Below are 18,897 nucleotides of genomic sequence, written 5' to 3' on the forward strand. Positions count from 1 at the left end.
GACACAAAACATTCATTTGGTGAGCTGTCAAAGAAGACTTTATCCTCATGCATCCATGACAAAGACTTGGGATGAGGATCCAGGGGTTTTTCTAGTCCTTGGTTTTCTCATCTGTGAAAAGGGGTTGAAAAATTCTATCTTCCAGAATTGTTGTAAGGCTTCCAAGGGGTAATACTTAGGAAATACCAGGTTCCTAGTCAGCACTTAATAAATCTCAGTTAAATTTGAATCTGAACTCGTTCAATACAGGGGCACTGAAAGTTTAGCATTTCTCAATAATATAAGCTACCCTGAGCCAAGGCAAAAATCAGTAGGACTCCAACGTTCCCACTCCCTGATTATGGAAGCAGTGAAAAATGTGTTGATTTTATCCTTTTGGTGAGTTGTACACCCACCTAGCAAGACCAGGCCTAAACATATGGTTCCAGTTTCTTGTCTCAAGGGAAAGACCAGTGTTCTTAAAGAAGCTAATTTTTACCAGTCTCTGTAAAAAGCAATTTCCCATCCATGGAAAGTGGATTGGCCTGAACAGGCTCTGCTAACTGTGCTCAGGGCAGATGCCAAGCCCAGCAGAGGGCCTTTGCCTGTGCTAGCTCTACTTCTATCCACTCTCATCTCCAACCTCTACCCTCTGTCTATCTATGAGACCTCACAGGTCTGTTCCTCTATGAAGCCTGTCTTGATCGCTCTAATTGGGTTTAAGTCCCGTTAGCATACGTTATCACTGTGTCATGAACATACATCTTTTTTTTTGTTGTTGTTGTTGTTGTTGTTGAGACGGAGTTTCGCTCTGTCGCCCAGGCTGGAGTGCAGTGGCCGGATCTCAGCTCACTGCAAGCTCCGCCTCCCGGGTTTACGCCATTCTCCTGCCTCAGCCTCCCGAGTAGCTGGGACTACAGGCACCCGCCACCTCGCCCGGCTAGTTTTTCTGTATTTTTTTTAGTAGAGACGGGGTTTCACCGTATTAGCCAGGGTGGTCTTGATCTCCTGACCTCGTGATCCGCCCGTCTCGGCCTCCCAAAGTGCTGGGATTACAGGCTTGAGCCACCGCGCCCGGCCGAACATACATCTTTGTGGTACTGTTAAGTTTGGATTTGTGAAGGTTTGGGGAATACTATTTCTCCCACTTGACTGTAAGCGCCGTCTGTGTTGGCTCCCTCTATCCCAGCGCCTAGCAGAGGGGCACAACACACTCCACAGGAATACTTGTGGAAGGGAGAAAGAATGCTTGTGAGGCTGTTGGCTGAAAAGAAAACTGAAAGCAGGAGAGACCAACCATTGTGTGGATAGGTGTCTCACTGCACCGGGCAAAGCCGGGCAAAGAGAGGGAGTGGAGGGCTACAACAGGAGGGATTTAGGACAGTGTTCAGGAAGAAAGCTGCTTTGCAAACATCCTTTACAATTCAGGGCTGCCTAAAGAGTTACAGTGGGATCCTAGGGAAAACAGCCAGCAATTATATCAGCCTCTGCAAACACAATAATCTGCTTTGTTCCAATCCCGATTTTTATTTTCCATAGGTTTTAAAGAAAAGTTAGAAGATAAACTTTATGGAGAAAGATTATAAGCAGGGTTCTGGCTAGGCTTTTTAAGCTAGGGGGATTTAAGGAAAGGAGACAGTACTATCTCTCTGAAACCAAGTGAGTCTCTGGGGATGGGTGGAGCCGAGAACCTCTCACTTGCTGGGCGATACTGTCTTGTGTTGACATTCAAAAACATCCCCTTTAAGTTATCAAAAGAACCATCTCTTAGGTGCTGTCTGTTAGGATAGGAGGTGGGCAGGCCTAGGTCTTCTCCTGCTTCGAAGGGAAGAAGGAAGCTAGCTGGGGCCTTTCTGCTGAGCCTGTTAGACAACAGCACAGTGAGTACAGACACGTTTCCCTTGAGTGCCAGGCTCAGAGCAAGGGTGAGGGTGGCACACAGGCATCTGCTAAGCAGAAAAAAAGTCATGCCAGCAGGGGCTTCTTCACCAGCCAACCCTGCTCCTAGCTGGCAGACCACTTCCCGGGCAGTTTCCAAACAAAAAAACAAAAGAGATTTCATTTCTCACTTCATTTTTTTTTTTTTTGGCTTCTGCATTCCCAGTCCCTACATTCTGAATAAACAACCTTTTGTTGTAAATGGATAACTTGTAAGCCATAGGCACTCAGGGAGGGCAGAGAAGCTAACTAAGGTGTGGGGAGGGGGAGGGGAAATCTGTGCTCCAGGACTGGGCCTGCCTACTGTGTTGTTATGTGACTGGGCTACATGTGTCTCCATGTCTCCGCGTCCTCACCTGGAAAGAGGGATAATTTTGCATGCCATCTTGACAGCCACAGTGGTGAAGCCATACAAGATGAATCAGAAGAAGGCACCTTGAAAAAAAGAAAAAAGAAAACTGTGTAAGAAAAAAAGCCCCACACACTTTGTTAAATATGCTCCACTTGGTAATTCTTCATAAAATTAGAATCACAGTGACTTCCAGTATGCAGTTGAGTTTACATCAAGTCTGAAGTCACTTGTTAAAGAAATGCTTTTACAGGCTTGCTTCACCGGGCAGAGAACTGGCTCTACTGTCTCACAGATGTGGGAAGTGACCAGCTTCGATCAGAGTGGCCTTGATCCAGTTCACTTTTCCTCTGTGAGTTGTAGTTCCCACATTAGTTGAGGAGAGGCTGCTGAGGTGGATGTGTGTTGCAGGATGAAGAGAAAATGTTCCCCAAAGATACAGAACACATATCTTTTCCACTCATTCCTGGATTCTTGAGGAAGATCCACTTAAAATGCAAGTGTTAAATACAGTGATGGGGCCGGATGGGCCTAGGGTGATAAACACACTTATTCTGAGAATTGGTAGTTATGCATAGGACTGTATGGGGCTGGCGTAGCCCCAGCGGCATAGGTTCTACTGAGACCTATCCCCAGATGGGAGCCATAAGCACATGGGCAATTGTACAGCCATGTAACCACACCAGTAACTGGCTAGAACCAAGAGCTCCAAAGCTACACAGACAGGTTCCAGTCCTGCTTCTGCCTCCCCTGCTCAGTGCCTCTGTTCACCCATGGGCAAACCAAGCTCTAAATAGGATGAAGCATGGCAACTACTCAACACAGTATCTGGTACAGAGTAAGCCCTCAGAAATGATAGTATTATTATTAACAATAGTATTATTAATCCGAAGTACCTGGGGCTGCATGTATCTCAGTTCTCTTTTCCTCCTGGGCAATTTCCATTTTCTAAACCGAAGTCCTGCTTTTTCAGCAAGGAAACTGCTAAATGCTCCCGCATCAGCATGTATGTCTGTGTGTGCGTGTGTGCGTGTGTGTGTGTGTGTGTGTGTAGGGGCAAGGGGCTCAAGTGTTGGAAGTGGCCCAGCGTGTGTGTATGTGTGTAGGGGCTGGGGGGCTTAAATGTTGCAGGTGGTGCAACGTGTGTGTGTGTGTGTGTGTGTGTGTGTGTCTAAGGGCTGGGGGCTCAAGTGTTGGAAGTGGTTCAGCGTGTGTGTGTGTGTGTGTTTGCGTGCGTGTATGGGTGTGTGTAAGGGCTGGGGGCTCAGGCACTGGAGGTGGCTCCGCGTGTGTGTGTGTGTTCAGGGGCTGGGGGCTCAACTGTCAGAGGTGGCCCAGAGGCCGGTTAGAGACTGGGAGGGAGGGCAGAGGCAAGAGAGTCAGCGGGTGCTCTCGCGAGAGTTCACCGAGTTGGTAAAGTTATTAAAACACAAAATACACATTTGCACCAGGAAAAAAAACAACCCCCCGCTTGTCCCGCCCTGTCCCTCCAGGCTGCGCAACGCTGGCGGGCGATGGGAGCGCGAGACAGGTAAGTCGAGGCTAGCACGTGAACCTTCCACCGGCCCGAGCTCCGGGGCACCGTGCCCCCAGCCCCGCCCCGCCTTAAAAAAAAAAAGAAGAAGAAGAAGAAGCAGAAGAAGAGAAAAAGCCGCAGGGACAGGCGCGGAGGCCGCGGTGTCCCGGGCTCCAGCCGCGACCTAGAGGAGGAGGAGCCCAGACGCCCCTCGCGCGTCATTGGTCCATCCGCCTAGCAACAGCTGCGGCCGGACCAATGGGAGCCGCGAAGCGGCCGGCCCCGCTCCAGAAACTTGGAGCGGAGACGTTCGCTGTCCCAGCCGGGAAAACAAACCAGTGGACCCTTCGCATCCCAGCGCTGACTTTTCTTTCTTACCCTGCCTACCCTCCCCCTTTCCCTTTGCAATTTGTCACCATTCTCAGCTGATGCATGCTTTAGTCCCCAAATTCTGACGCGGACGGAGGGCCTTTTCAGAAGGTCATCTCTTCCCATCCAAGGGGGAAGTCTCATTAGAGTCAAAAGAACGCAAAAGAACGGACAGTTTAAAAAACATTTGTCAGGTTTTCGAATCTCTCTTGGTCTTCAATTACAATAGCTTCACTTTTAATATATAGTGTGTTTTCGTTTGAACGGATCTGCAAGATCTGTGCCCAAAAAGAAGGGCGGTTTGAAACACTTACTATGTACCGGGCTTTGACCTCGATTTTTGTTTGTTTTCTATGCTTTATTGCATTTAATCCTCGAATTAGCTGTAATTCGGAGAGTGGGTTGCCATGTCTCCATTTAATAGATGGGAAGTTGAAGTTCAAAATGGTGAGTGGAAGTGTCAGAGAAATTCTGGTGGTTAGTACATGGTTCGACAGGATTCAAACCCAAGCCAGTCTGATTCCCAAGACACTCCATTTTCGTGATGCCAGGTGCCTCTGCAAGCACTTTTCAGAACTGGCCATAAAGAAATTCTCTAACCTACCTTGTTTGATTGTACGTCCTGCCCTGTACTGGAGAGGAAGAAGTGTTACATAGAGAAGCTAAGAAAAATTTGAACACACAGGCCGTGCTGGGTTTTCTGCCCCAGTCTCTTGCTCTTAGATCAGACTCTTCTTTGTCCAACCCTATTTCTACCTGGCTATCCGTGCTTCATCAAACCTAAGCATAAAAATAGATACCCTGGGTATATATTTTTTTGTTTTGTTTTGAGACGGAGTCTCGCTCTGCCGCCCAGGCTGGAGTGCAGTGGCCGGATCTCAGCTCACTGCAAGCTCCGCCTCCCGGGTTCCCGCCATTCTCCTGCCTCAGCCTCCCAAGTAGCTGGGAGTACAGGCGCCCGCCACCTCGCCCGGCTAGTTTTTTTGTATTTTTTTAGTAGAGACGGGGTTTCACCGTGTTAGCCAGGATGGTCTCGATCTCCTGACCTCGTGATCCGCCCGTCTCGGCCTCCCGAAGTGCTGGGATTACAGGCTTGAGCCCTGCGTATCTATTTTTACCCTGGGTCTTTGGGTCTTCATTTTGAGGGCTCCCATGTCACATAAAGCTATGATTAAGTAGATTTGTTATGGCTTTTCTTCCGTTAATGTATTGTCAATTCATTCAGCAGACTCAGATTAGAAACTTCAGAGGGAAAGTTTGAACTTTCCTAAGGAAATGGTGCATATTGCAAAAATCGAATCCAGACTCTCTATGTGTTATCCTCAAATCCCAGCTGGCTTTGTGGGTGTGTGACCAGCCCAAATGCACAGATCCTGTACTTAGAAGGTCTTACACTTGGTTTACTGCTCTGCTGTTGCTGTTTTGAAATTCTTAATACGATTTGAAGAAGAGGCCCCATGTTTTCATTTTGCACCGGGCCAGCAAATTATGTAGCTGCCCCTATGAATACAGTTTATTTAAATGTCCCAGAGGAATCTCACGTTTTGAGAATGTAGAATCTCAAGGAAAGGAGGAAGGCTGTAAGCTGGCCGCCCCCACCCACCTCACACACACATTTAGACTTCAGCACACACCCTGCAGTTAGTCAGTTTTATGACACTATAACTGTAATTTGAATCCCCAGTCTATTAAATGGGAGTGTATATATTTATGGCTGTGTTTATGTGTGTGTGTGCATGCACACGTGCGTGCGAGAACTCAGAGAGGGAATAGAGGTTTGGGGCATTTACAACACACAGATACAGCCCTGGTTATTGACTCTATCCTTTCCCTTTGGAGACATTACAGGGGATTTGGACAGGCCCTGCTTTTATGAGATACACTCTTAGGTTTTGGAGTGCCTGTAAACACTGGACTGTGAGTGAGGTTGGTGTGATGCCGGCTGTCCCTGAAGGGAACAAGCCTTGAATACCCTTCCACTAGGCCTGGCAGAAAAGCCACATATTCTTGCATCTGTGTTACCCTGAAATCCAAATCTTCTTTTCTAGTAAAGATAGGCCTAGTTTTTATTCTCTGGATTGTGCTGATCTAATTCTCGTAGTTAAGAGACAAAATGATCAGTAAATTACCAATGGCGTGAAAGTCTGAAATAAATGAGAAGAAAGCCTGAGTGTTTCCCTGACATTTAGTTTACCAACAAAGATAATCACACTCTGTGGCAGTTGTAAGGGACTCTAAGATGGCTTTGAAACCGTCTCCAAATTTTGGAGCGCTTTATTTGGTGTCGAGGGAAACTGAGGCCCTGAGAAATAGGCTGTTACTACAGGTTACACAGCTAGGTGGTAGTGATATGTGGGTTAGAATCTACTTTACCTGACTTCTGACCCAGGGCTCTTTCTTGCTTTTCTGTATGAACAGAAAAATACCATAAAACATTACGTAATCAGTTCCTGTGAAGAGAGGTTATTGACTTAATAAATAACCACATGGGGTCACAAGGGAGAGTTATCAGTGGTTTCTGTTTGCTCCTGTTTCATCTATATCATCTCATTTAAGAGAATATTCTGGATAATACTGAGAGAATGTAGACAGTATTATTTCCATTTAACAGATGAGGAAAGTGAGGCACAAAGTCATGGAGTAACTTGCATAGGGTCCCTCAGCTTGTTAATGGATTAGCCAAGATGTAAACTCTGTTATTCTTCATTCCTAAATAGCAACATTAAACCATTCAAATTATCATGGAGCCATGGTAGTCCATTTTAATGACAATATAGATGAAAGAAATGAGTCTCGTCCTACCAAACAGAATTTAACTATCATGGTCATCATTAAGCTCACTTTGGGTCATTAATTGCTCTTAATTCAGTTTTGTCTCAAGTTTTTTGGGGTTTTATGGTGATGATGTATTACTCCCCTTTGACATTGCAGATCAATTTAAAGTGTATTTGATGTCGACTAAAAATATCAGTCTAGGCCAGGCGCGGTGGCTCAAGCCTGTAATCCCAGCACTGTGGGAGGCCGAGATGGGCGGATCACGAGGTCAGGAGATCGAGACCATCCTGGCTAACACGGTGAAACCCCGTCTCTACTAAAAAAATACAAAAAAAAACTAGCCGGGCGAGGTGGCGGGCGCCTGTAGTCCCAGCTACTCGGGAGGCTGAGGCAGGAGAATGGCAGAGAAGCTCGGGAGGCGGAGCTTGCAGTGAGCTGAGATCCGGCCACTGCACTCCAGCCCGGGCGACAGAGCAAGACTCCGTCTCAAAAAAAAAAAAAAAAAAAAAAAAAAATCAGTCTAGCCAAAATATAAGTGTAATGATTTGCTTGGTGTTTCAGAAAAAAAAACAATGATCAGCAAGTGGCTTCGTTGATTAAACCATTTGGTTCTAGGTGAAACTGGCTAATGTTACCTGGGGTTTGTTGCAGAATCTCTGAGGTCTCAAAGCAGATCTGCTGATTCACAATCTCTACGGTGGTACTCACACTGGGCTGCACGCGGGAATCACCTGGGGAGCATTAAAACTCCTGATGTTTGAATCCCACACCCTGAATTTCTGATGGAGTTGGTCTGAAAGACAGCTTGGTCATCAGGAGTTTTAAAAGCTCCCCCGTTGAATCTAATGTGCAACCGAAGTTGCGATCCATAGGAGGAACTTGGGAAACTGTGTGTTTAGTAAGCATCCCAGGTGATGGTTCCAATCAGAGGAGTTTGGAAACACTCCTGCAACTTACATGCTCTGTACAAACCAGAAGCAAGCACTCTGACGGGTTATTTAAGAAAAGTTTGTGGGAGAGAAGCCAGAGACAGCCTAGAGATCGCCTACAACCAGGATCCCCTGGCATAATTTGTGTATTTTTCTAGGAAATAGAGTTTTGAGTGATGAATTGAAGAGAGAAAGAACCAGGCAGATCCTTGAAACCACTTCCCATTAATTCTATGATACTCTTACGCAGTCACCCCTTCATCCTCCCAGTCTATATTTATTGGTCGTCTATTATATACTATGAATCACTTTAGTAAAGGGCTAGGAACCCGGTGATGAAAAATCATACAGATACCTGGGATCTTGTAATATTTAAAATGCTTTTGGCTGGCTTAAATGACTGAGGAAAGTCTCGAGTGAATTAAAATAAAAGAAGCAGGATAGTATATTTGCATCCTGGCCCTTTTCATCATACTTATTCTTTCTCAGAGAAAGCTTACATATAATGGCAGCAAAATCCATTGAAATCCTGATTTAGAAACACTTAGCAACCCTTGTCAACAATAAGTCCCATGATATTTTTAGCGTCTCATCAGAATTAAAACAAATAAACAAACAAACAAGCTAGCAAAATCTCTACACAATGGAGCGATCTTGGAGAGGGAAAATTATAGCTTACTGATCAAGTTTTAGGGACGGATTTCTAACCATGAAACCATAGGCGGTAAAAGTACATGAATTCGAGCCACTCCTGGGCAAAGAGAAGTGGACAAGATTTGGAAGGCAGTATTCCATCCTGAGTAAAGGAAAGAGGAGCGCTTTTCTTCCTCCCTTCTTATCCACTCTTCTTTCCCTGAAAGATTTCAGATTCCAATATTCATTTTTTAGTGTATACGTATTAAGTGTCCAGTTTATACTAAGACAGTCTTTTTTTTTTTTTTTTTTCGAGATGAAGTTTCACTCTTGTTGTCCAGGCTGGAGTGCAGTGGTACCATCTCGACTCACTGCAACTGCTCCTCCCGGGTTCAAGCGATTCTTGGGCCTCAGGCTCCTGAGTAGCTGGGATCACCAGGAGCCTGCCACCACACCCGGCTAATTTTTGTATTTTTAGTAGAGACGGGGTTTCACCATGTTGACCAAGCTGATCTCAAACTCCTGACCTCAGGTGATCCACCCACCTCAGCCTCTCAAAGTGCCAGGATTACTGGTGTCAGCCACTGCGCCCAGCCATACTAAGACACTTTCAACCTTAGCATGTCCAGTGCTCAAATCCTGTCTGGTGGTGCTTTTGTACCTGGCTTGGAAGAAGTATTGGATAGCAGGAGGTACATAATCTAAGTGATAATTTTTATTTGCATTTGTAAGAGATTACTGGTCTTAGTTTTTATATTCCTGTGATTTAGTGCAGGGGAAGGAGAACAAGGCAAAAACTAAACCTTTTATTGAACTCCAATAAGACTTCTTCCACCCCTGCTGTCTGGAATAGCTTGGGATGGGGCATGTGTTCTGTTCCAAGGAGAGTCTGGCGTTTTCTTTTATGTAAGTGTCTTATAGGAACAGATCTGCCTGCTCCGCATCTTGGAATGATAAACAGGTATGAACAAGTCTGGTGGCCCCAGGACATGGCAAGGTGTGCATACCTACATGACACTGAATGTCCTCAGCAAACCTGGGTGTTTTTGCAATTCCCTGTGTTTTAGAGCCTATGAACTATGTAGGGGTGTCCAAATCAGCAAGCATCATCCCAGTGCCCGAAAAGACGTTCTGTTTCTAAGAAAAAGCTGAAAAACTCATCATTCAGATTGAGAAGGAGAGAGATTGAGAGGGAGGGTCTGTTGGAGGCGGTATTTCTAATGCCCACTTGTTTCTCCTGGAATCTTTGTTGGCGTTCTGTGGTCCAAAACCCAAAGTGCTATCTAGGTTATAGGTTAAACTCAGGAGCTATATTTTATTGTGGATGCATGGACAAAGAGGTGCTAGAAGTCAAACATCACCATATTGAATTGCATCTCATTCCTCACTGAAACCCCTTCATGGAAGAACATTCGTTCTAACAGTCATTTCTTTAAAAGAAAACATTCTGGTCTTTAAGGAGAAAAGGTATTGAATACTTTAAAATTTCCACTAAAGTGCGTTTTCCAAAATTCCTATTATATATATATGTGTGTGTGTATATATGTATATGTGTGCATATTTATATACACATATGAATACATATTCATATGTACAAAATTCATATTTATATATAAATGAATAAATTCAGCCTTTTATTTTCTCCATATCTGAAATTAAGTAAAGATGTTCTAATTTACAAAATAATATTAGTCATCATAAATGGAGCTTTCCCACCTTGTGATCTTTGCAAATGATCTTTGGACGTTCTAATTTCTTTCTTGTTCCCCCTTTCTCATTCATCTCTTCCAAGCCAGCTCCCTCCATCTCCTCTCCCAACCTTTTCCTGCCTCTCTCTGCCCACACAGACTTGAAGAACCAGTTTCTCTCCTTGCCTTTACTCCAAAGCCATAAACTTAAAATAAAACACATGGCCCAGAACAGGGTGCTGTCTTCAGTTTCCTTTTGTCTTCTCCTGATACTTTGTTAGTTTTGGATTCTGCCCTGCAAACTCCAAGGGCACACTTTCTAGGTATGGAGAAAACAGGGTGTTTTCTGCACCTCCCCCCCCGCCCCGCCCGCACCTCAGCAGAATCTTGCTGAGTGTGTGGGATGCACCAACTCAGTGGTGCAAGATTTGATTGGAAGCAGCTGACGAGCCCCAGCCATCTGGTGAGTGTGCTCACCAAACAGCCTGTCCCTTGTGGTTGCTTAAGAAAAATATTTGTAGTCTCTGGGTCACACTGCTTCTCTTTTGTTCTCCTAAATGCTGAATTTAGGCTTGCCTTTATCCCAGTAGGACGAGACAAGGCAACTAGAAAGAGGGCTGCAAGCTCATGGGAGAGACTCCAGGTCTGTGCATCACTGCGACCTCATATCTCAACATTGACCTTCTAGACCCTTCCCTTTCGTGCACATGGGGATTGATAATCCCCTTCCTGCCCTTTGCAGATCATTGTCTTGGGGCCTTTTATAAGGCAGAGCTTTGGTGTTACCTTGTAGTAGGGCCACCTCCGTGTTCTTTTTCAGGAGACTTTAAGCTCCCTGAAGGCAGGCACTTGCTCTGATCAGAGCCTGGCACAGGGTAACCACTTAATACGTATTTTTAGGATACTTCAATGCATAAGTGGGTGTTGCCTCTTTCCTCAGCCTCTCCAACCTACTTAAAAGTGGAGAAGGGAGGTTTGATAAAAGGACACAGACTTGATTTTGGAAGCCATGGTTTTCCCACTGTACAGTAACTCTTGTCCGCTACCTTCTATACTGTACTCTTTGGAAGAGAGTCACTGTAGCATATGTGTTTTTGTTCTCCAATGTGAGTACAATGATGTCATTTCTCAAGGGTGTGTATTGCAATAGTTTTATGTGGTCTTCTCTATGTATGTCTCCCTAGACAGATAATGGATTCTCTATGTGTTTTTGATGTTAGGCTGGAGCAAAAGTAATTGCAGTTTTTGCCATTAAAAGCAATGCTTTGCAAATTTTATAAAATACAGAGTTATGAGCAAGACTAGTTGTGTGTGTGTGTGTGTGTGTGTGTGTATTGTGAGGTCAAAATTATGTGCAAAAACTTAATAGATTTATTTCTGTTACATTTTAAGGAAAAAACAGAAAAAAAAGGGTATGGTTACCCTGTATGTACCTAATTCTTTTAGAGTATATTTAGCTAAGTAAAGGATGGCTAAGTCGGCAAGAGTGATGTAATAATGATAGCAACCTCTGACATTTATCAGGTGCTTAGTAGGACCAGTCCTGTGCCAAAGATTTTACATGCATCTTATTTGATCTTATATCAACCTTTGAGGTAGGTGAGTGACTTTGGATCATCCACTTAACTGCTCTATTCTTCCATTTCCTCATCAGTTATATGGAAATTAGAGAAATATCTACCTTATGAAATTATTATGTGGTATGAATGGGATTGTATATGTGTGAGTCTCAGATAACTTAATAACCAGCCCAAGGTCACTCAGTTAATAAATGAGAGAACTGTGGCTCAAATCCAAGTGCAAATCATTCCATATCCATGTTTGTGAACACCCTACTGTATGCTCTATGTCCTCCTGGATAAAGTACCGTCTCTTTCGAGTTATACTGGAAAAGGAAGGAGTAGGAAAGGATGAGACCAGGGACCCAAGGATGCAGTTTTCTGTTTTTTCCTACCACCACATAATTTTGGGGTAGGATTGGCCATGAATTAGAAGCGTCTGATGAATACATTTTTCATGAACTGTCCTTTTTTTTCTCTTCTCAGAAGAACATCCTAGCACGTCCCAAGACCATAACTTTAAAGCTGCTTTATTTTATTCCCGCCTAAAAGCTGAATTCATGGAATCTTCTGAGTGAACACTCATCTCCTTCCTCCCTTGTTTGACAAGTTGTTGGTCAGTCTTCAAAGAGCCCATCTTCCTTGAAAGCATGATATGCCTCTGTCACTAATTTGATGTGGAGAATTGCAACCACTAGGCATGAAGCTTAGATGTACCTTGAAGTTGAAATGATCTCAAAAAATTCCAAGATAGGTGTGTAAACTACCACCACCCCTGTGGGTTTATTATGTTGACTTGTTTTAATTGTATGAAACTCCCCAGAGATGGTGAAGGAAATCATCCTTCACCTTCCGTTGCTGAAAAGCATGCTGCAGAGAAAAATGGTGATTCTTAGCAAAGATGCTAGGGACAAAATTTCTCCTTGGAAACCGCGAGAAGCAGAAGTTCTTTCTCTTTCTCGGCAGTCTCAAGGTAGCTTGAGTTGTAAATACAAACTGGTTGTAACTGTCCTCCTGAGTGGCCTTGCAACCCGTGACCAGAACTGGTCAAAGATTTTTATTTCACCTAACCATAGGGAGGAACATGAAGGCACGGCCACTAGGTGTTTAATCAGCAGGTGAAGTCAAGCCTTTTATTCTTTGTATACTGCAGTCAATAGAAAGTTATTGCTTAATTAACCCCTTTGAATGAATACCTGATAACTAATAAACCCATAAAGTATACCCGAAGGCTTTAAGTTGAAGAAGGCTCCCCGCTTCAAGTGGAAAAGAGAAGAAGAAGAAAAAAAAATCATGCTGAACTAATGGGAAAAAATTCCAGTAGAAGGCAAAGCAATTAGGATTAGTGAATTCCATTTCATTTAAAGTTCCAAGATAGAGGAGCCATTTATCTAACAAATTAATAATGGGAGTGACTTCCTTAATATAGTAACAAGTCCTTATATTTTATTAGTGGAAATCCAAACCAAGTAATTTAATGATAGACAAGCTTCCACATATATAATTTTTTGTTAGGCTTTAAAAAAAAAATGTCGCCATACTCAGATAGTTTTAGATTTATGCATCGCTTCTAAATTAGTCCCCGCTTCAGTTTGGAATGATACATTTAATATTATGGCTCTGTAGAAAAAATCAATTTTTTTAAATGTTTTCTTTCATTTTAAAGAGCTTCGTCATCTGGCTAATTGTGTCACTGTAAAAAAATAGAAGAGTTGAGGAGGTGGTTCATGTTTCCCAAGTATCATTAAATTTGCCGTGTGTTACAAGTGGGGACTACTGGGGGCCTGTTGAACCCGGGAGCTGTGGGGTAGAGCAGAAGGGAAGGTATTAATGTAGGGCTGCTAAACAAATCTCTCTTTCTAAATTGAGAGAATATATGAGATATATCCTGAAAAATGTTTGCAGTAGCAATAGTGTGACCGAGATCCACTGTGGCCTTGAGTTCTCGTGGAGCCTCTTGGGTTTGCCTGAGACCCAAGGCAGGTGAGGAGGCCCTGAAACTTCTACCCCACTGATTTTCTCCCCAGATAAGGAAGAATTTATTAATCATCCAGCAGGTATTTACTGTGCTCCTGCTGTATGTCAGATATTTGATGCTAGTCCTTGCCTTACCCTCAAACCAATTGGGGAGCAGCTACAATAGCCTCACTTGGCCTCTGCTCTCAAAGTTTGTCTTTGCATTAAATTCCTAGAGAGGAATATGCTTCAGTGTGGGGAAGGGCAAGAGCACTAGTTGAGGGACATATAGTTCAAAAATATCAAAGATTTTGGAGAAAAGCTCAATGGCACCCAAATTCCATGAGCCATGACCTTGCACAGGGCTGAGCCTCAGCTTCTATAACCTGTAAATCAGATTATTTTCCACATAGGCTAGTTATTGTGTTGTACATAAATGTCTGATATATGGTGAACACTTAGAAGTCCTGGAGAATAAAATGAGACTACAGTGAAAATGTATTTTGAAAGTCAAAAAAATACAGTATCAATTTACGATACTAAAAATTTTAGCAAATGGTGGGAGAAATATATTGCTTGAAAGGCAGTTGAGATATATTTATTTATTTGCTAGCTATCTATTTTGATGCCTCTCTCCTTTGATTTTGCCCAGTGACTAATAGCCTTTTTCAATTGCTTCTTTTCCACTTTCACTTTCTTTATATATGCAAAATCTTAGAGGAGTCCCAAAGTTTGTAAATACCACCACCACCAACAATAATAATAACAGCTCAGCAGCACTAAGGCTACATACCATACCAGGCACCCTGTATGGATCTTTCTAAAATAGTTCTGACAACCCTGAAAGAGAAATATTATTTAGCCCATTTTAGAGATGAGGAAACTAAGGCTCTGTCTTTCTGATATAATCTATTACAAAGACTTTTTTTTTTTTTTTGAGACGGAGTCTCACTCTGTTGCCCAGGTTGGAGTGCAGTGGCCGGATCTCAGCTCACTGCAAGCTCCGCCTCCTGGAGTTACGCCATTCTCCTGCCTCAGCCTCCCGAGTATCTGGGACTACAGGCGCCAGCCACCTCGCCCGGCTAGTTTTTTTGTATTTTTTAGTAGAGACGGGGTTTCACTATGTTAGCCAGGATGGTCTCGATCTCCTGACCTCGTGATCCGCCCATCTCGGCCTCCCAAAGTGCTGGGATACAGGCTTGAGCCACCGTGCCTGGCCTATTACAAAGACTTTTATTAATAATAGTGAACATTTATAGAGTATTTATGACTATATGACAGGCAGTTGATATTTTCATCTTGTTTATTTCTCATTTATTCATTCAACAAATATTTACTGAATACTAGGTAGTCATAGTGGCCCAATCAGTATAGACTGGTCAACAGGAGAGAACTCATAAACCCAGTCAGGAGATAGTATAGAATAACACTATGAGGTAGGTGCTATTGTTATCTTTAGTTTATGTCCAAGAAAAATGAAGATATGATTCAAATCCAGATACTTCACTTTAACCATGACACTATATTGCTTTTGAGAAAATTGCTTGGGATCAAGAGAACTGAGACACCGGGGATGGTATGGTTGAGATGAGCCATCCTCCTCCAAGTCTATAAGAGAATTGGGTCTAGATAGTCAGTGTGACTGCAGATCATTCTTTGCCTTCTCAGGAGGGGGACCAAGGCTCTGAGGCAGCAGCCCTAGTTCCTCCATTTACCACTAATTACCATGTAACCTTGGTAAGTCACTCAGTTTTGCTGTGCTTCCCTCATCAGCCAAATGGGGATAGCCGCACCTGACTTAGAAGAAGTCCTGGAGAATAAAATGAGACTGTAGTGAAAATGTATTTTCAAAATCAAAAAACACAGTATCGATTTAAGATACCAGTAATTTTAGCAAATGATGGGAGAAATATAGTGCTTGGAAGGCAGCTGAGATGCTTTTATTTATTTGCTAGTTACTCTATTTTGATGCGTCTGTTTTTTGATTTTGCCCATGACTATTGATGGCACATATATAAAAGAAAAATGCTCACTGAAATGGAAAATAGAGACTTTAAACATGAAAGTTCAAGATAGATCAGATTGATTGTATTCATCTTTTTTTTTTTTTTTTTTTTTGCCTATTTCTGTTAGCAATAACTGGTCCTGTACTGCTAAATATCTAGTTGAAAATATCTTAGCAGACACATTCTGCCTCTACCTAATAAATGAGACTTCCTATATAGACTGTCTGATAGTTGTACAAAGGAATCAAATTCATATATCTAACCATACATAGGTACTCAAAGATCAATTGTATTCAATAATATAATGGATGTGTTTTTCATCTTTAAAATTCCTGCAAGAGTAGTTATTCTTCACTGATTAAATTAGCACAGTAGGAACAGATGAAGTCAATTGTCAATTGTTCAAATGCAGGTACATATTATAGAGACAGATCACAACCTTGGGGGCTGCTAATGTGAGAAGATAAATCCCTCCTCATAAAATGAGTATTAGTAGCAATCTGCACCAATGCATTTAATTTCTCATATCCTTGTAAATATTCAGAGCTCGAATGAGGTGCTTACTTCCTATTACTTCACGCAGATCAGAAGGTTTAGAATCATCCTAAAAATCTCTTCTTATTTTTTCAAACCTGCTTCATTTCATTCTCAAGAACACTGTAGCATCAACATTAAACAGAGCTAGTTAACAGGGGTTTTAAGAAAATTAAAGGTGTGGCCAAGTTTAGACATCCCAAAATAAGTGGATGGGGGGTACATGATTTTGGTCCAGTTATTTCGGCCACCTTCTTAATGGACAATTTGGATCGCTGCACAGTCAATCCACTTAATTGCATCTGTGTTGGCCATTAAAACAAATTGAATGCGCTATGGCCAATTTGGTCATGTCATAAAGAAATGGCCTATAGGGCCCATGGAGATGCAGAATTTCAGCCATTATTCGATTATATTTGATCAATGGAGACAGTCTGTATAGGAAATCCAGGAGCTAAAGTAGATCACACAGGAGGCCCCAGCCTATTTTGCCGACCATGTTATTAGGATCCACTGTCGACAGCAACAAAATTGGCCAGGTGGTTGACAAAGCATCACTTTACTTTGTCCTGAGAAGAGAAAAGTCAGTGCCCCATGACTTTGCCTAAAATATCCCGTCAGCAAACCAACAGGTCATCTTTTCCACTTTGAGTCCTGAGTAATTTGAGAAGTAGAAAAAAAAAAACAAACAAAATGTCCACTGCCTGTGACCTCTAGTGTTGGTGTAAAAATAGACCTTATGCTGCATCCATTGTGATTAATGCTGGGTAGAGGTAATTTAAGAGGGGCCTAATTTTCTTATTTTTTCAGATCTCGTCTCCATATACTTTACCTTTCCCTGCACCTCTGCTTGTCTGAGAGGTCTCAAGATCATCATTTGGGACCTCCACTTCTGCTGGGTCTGTCATCTTAGATTGCCTTGATCTTCAGCATCTTTGTGAAGTTGAACAGGGGAACGACTCTTATTATGGGTATTTCTGCATTATACTTTATATATTTAAGCCATAATGTAAGGAATAACTGTGGGCCATATTTACTAAACGTTTAATATATGTTAGGTCCTGTTTGGCGTTTTAAGTGTATTGTCTTATGTAATTCTCATCTGACCCTGTGAGGTAGGTTCTGGTGTGTTTACTGCGTGGATGAGGGAACTGACACTTAAAATTGTAATCACTTGTCAAGGTCAAGGTCATTCAACAGGATCAGAATCAGGACATAACCCTTGGTCCCTCTGGGTCCAAAGCTTGTAGTCTCAAGTACTGTATCATCCTAAGCACCACTGATGATGACTCATTTCAGGCCGGCTTAAGGGATAAGCTTTCACCAATTTGTTCTTATAAATATTTACTGTTTTCAAACCATGTGTTAGACATTGTGGGAGTACAGAGTTGAATGAAACAGTCTTTGCTTCTAAGGAATGTACATCTAGTTGGGGAGATAAACTTGCAATGTGACAGTATGAGTTGGGTGCGTTCGGTCTGAACAGACAGCAAAGCTCTTTCCTTATTACCTTGCTGAGTGATAAGCAAATCTGCTCCCCAACTTCTGCTCCCTCAGCCTGTACAGAGAAGTGTTCTCTGCCAGGGGTTCCGTGTTCTTCAGGAGTTTAGCAATGTGATAGGAACCAAAAAGGGGCCACCGCCTGGAACCAGCAGTGGAAGTTTTGTCACCATTCTAATGGGGCCAGAGACTGTGGGAATATAAAACACTGACAGTGGACACTGAGAACCACTGTGCATGGGCCAGGCAAGTGAGGGCTGAGTCCTGGTGGATTGTGAGAAACCACGGGAAAGTGGCTAGAGCCACCTCACTCACTCCAGGTACCTTCTAGGAGTCAATGGCCTTGCATGATTTGATTAGAGAATAAATAAAATGTGGCACATATATGCCATAAAATACTATGCAGCCATAAAAAAAGAACAAGGTTACGTCCTTTGCGGTAACATGGATGGAACTGGAGGCCATTATTCTAAACAAACTAACACAGGAACAGAAAACCAAATTCTTCATATTCTCACTTAAGAGTAGGTGCTAAACATTGAGTAGACATGGACACTAAGAAGGGAACAACAGACACCAGTCCCTACTTGAGGGTGGAAGGTGGGAGGAGGGTGAGGATTAAAAAGCTACCTATTGGGTACTATGCTTATCACCTGGGTGACAACATAATATGTACACCAGACCCCACCACCAGTATTTTACCTATATTACAAACCTGCACATAAGCACCTGAACCTAAAATAAAAGTTAAAACGATCATAAATAAATACATAAAAGGCAAAAAAAAAAAAAAAAAAAAAAAAGAAGAAGTGAAAAGAGCCATTATCCTAGAAGAAGACAGAGGAGGAGGAAAAGGAGATTGTCTTTGGAAATATTCTCATGGAAAGAGATGAGAGTTGCTTCTTACCTCCACCATCATATCCTGTTTGTTCCTCCTAGGGAACCTATCACCTTATCCATTTCATCTTTGTCAATCCAAATTCTAGCCACCAAAAGCAAATCACCTTACCTCCTTTGTGACAATTTTTCTGATCATCTCAAGGAGAATGGTTGGAACATGTCTTCTCATACTTTCTGAGTTCCTCATTTTCATTCATTCAGTCAGTCAATCAGTCAGTCTGTCAACAAATATTGAGTGCCCAATAGATGCTGACCATTGTGCTAGG

General features: G+C 42.8%; 1 long non-coding RNA gene across 3 annotated transcripts in view; it reads left to right on the plus strand.

The window, feature by feature from the left end:
- Positions 1 to 1,760: 1,760 nt before the first annotated feature.
- Positions 1,761 to 18,897, plus strand: part of LOC117088093 — a 180,446-nt gene continuing 163,309 nt past the window's right edge. Inside the window, exons 1-2 of one of the 3 annotated variants that reach the window (XR_004438998.1) lie at positions 1,761 to 1,859; positions 17,042 to 17,202. This is a non-coding gene — a long non-coding RNA (uncharacterized LOC117088093). Of the gene's footprint in view, positions 1,860 to 3,512; positions 3,798 to 17,041; positions 17,203 to 18,897 lie in introns of those variants that run through there. The other 2 variants (XR_004438996.1, XR_004438997.1) reach the window with 2 other exon arrangements.

Source organism: Trachypithecus francoisi, unplaced genomic scaffold (assembly GCF_009764315.1).
Source record: "Trachypithecus francoisi isolate TF-2019V2 unplaced genomic scaffold, Tfra_2.0 Lachesis_group10, whole genome shotgun sequence".
Taxonomy (NCBI): Eukaryota; Metazoa; Chordata; class Mammalia; order Primates; family Cercopithecidae; genus Trachypithecus; species Trachypithecus francoisi.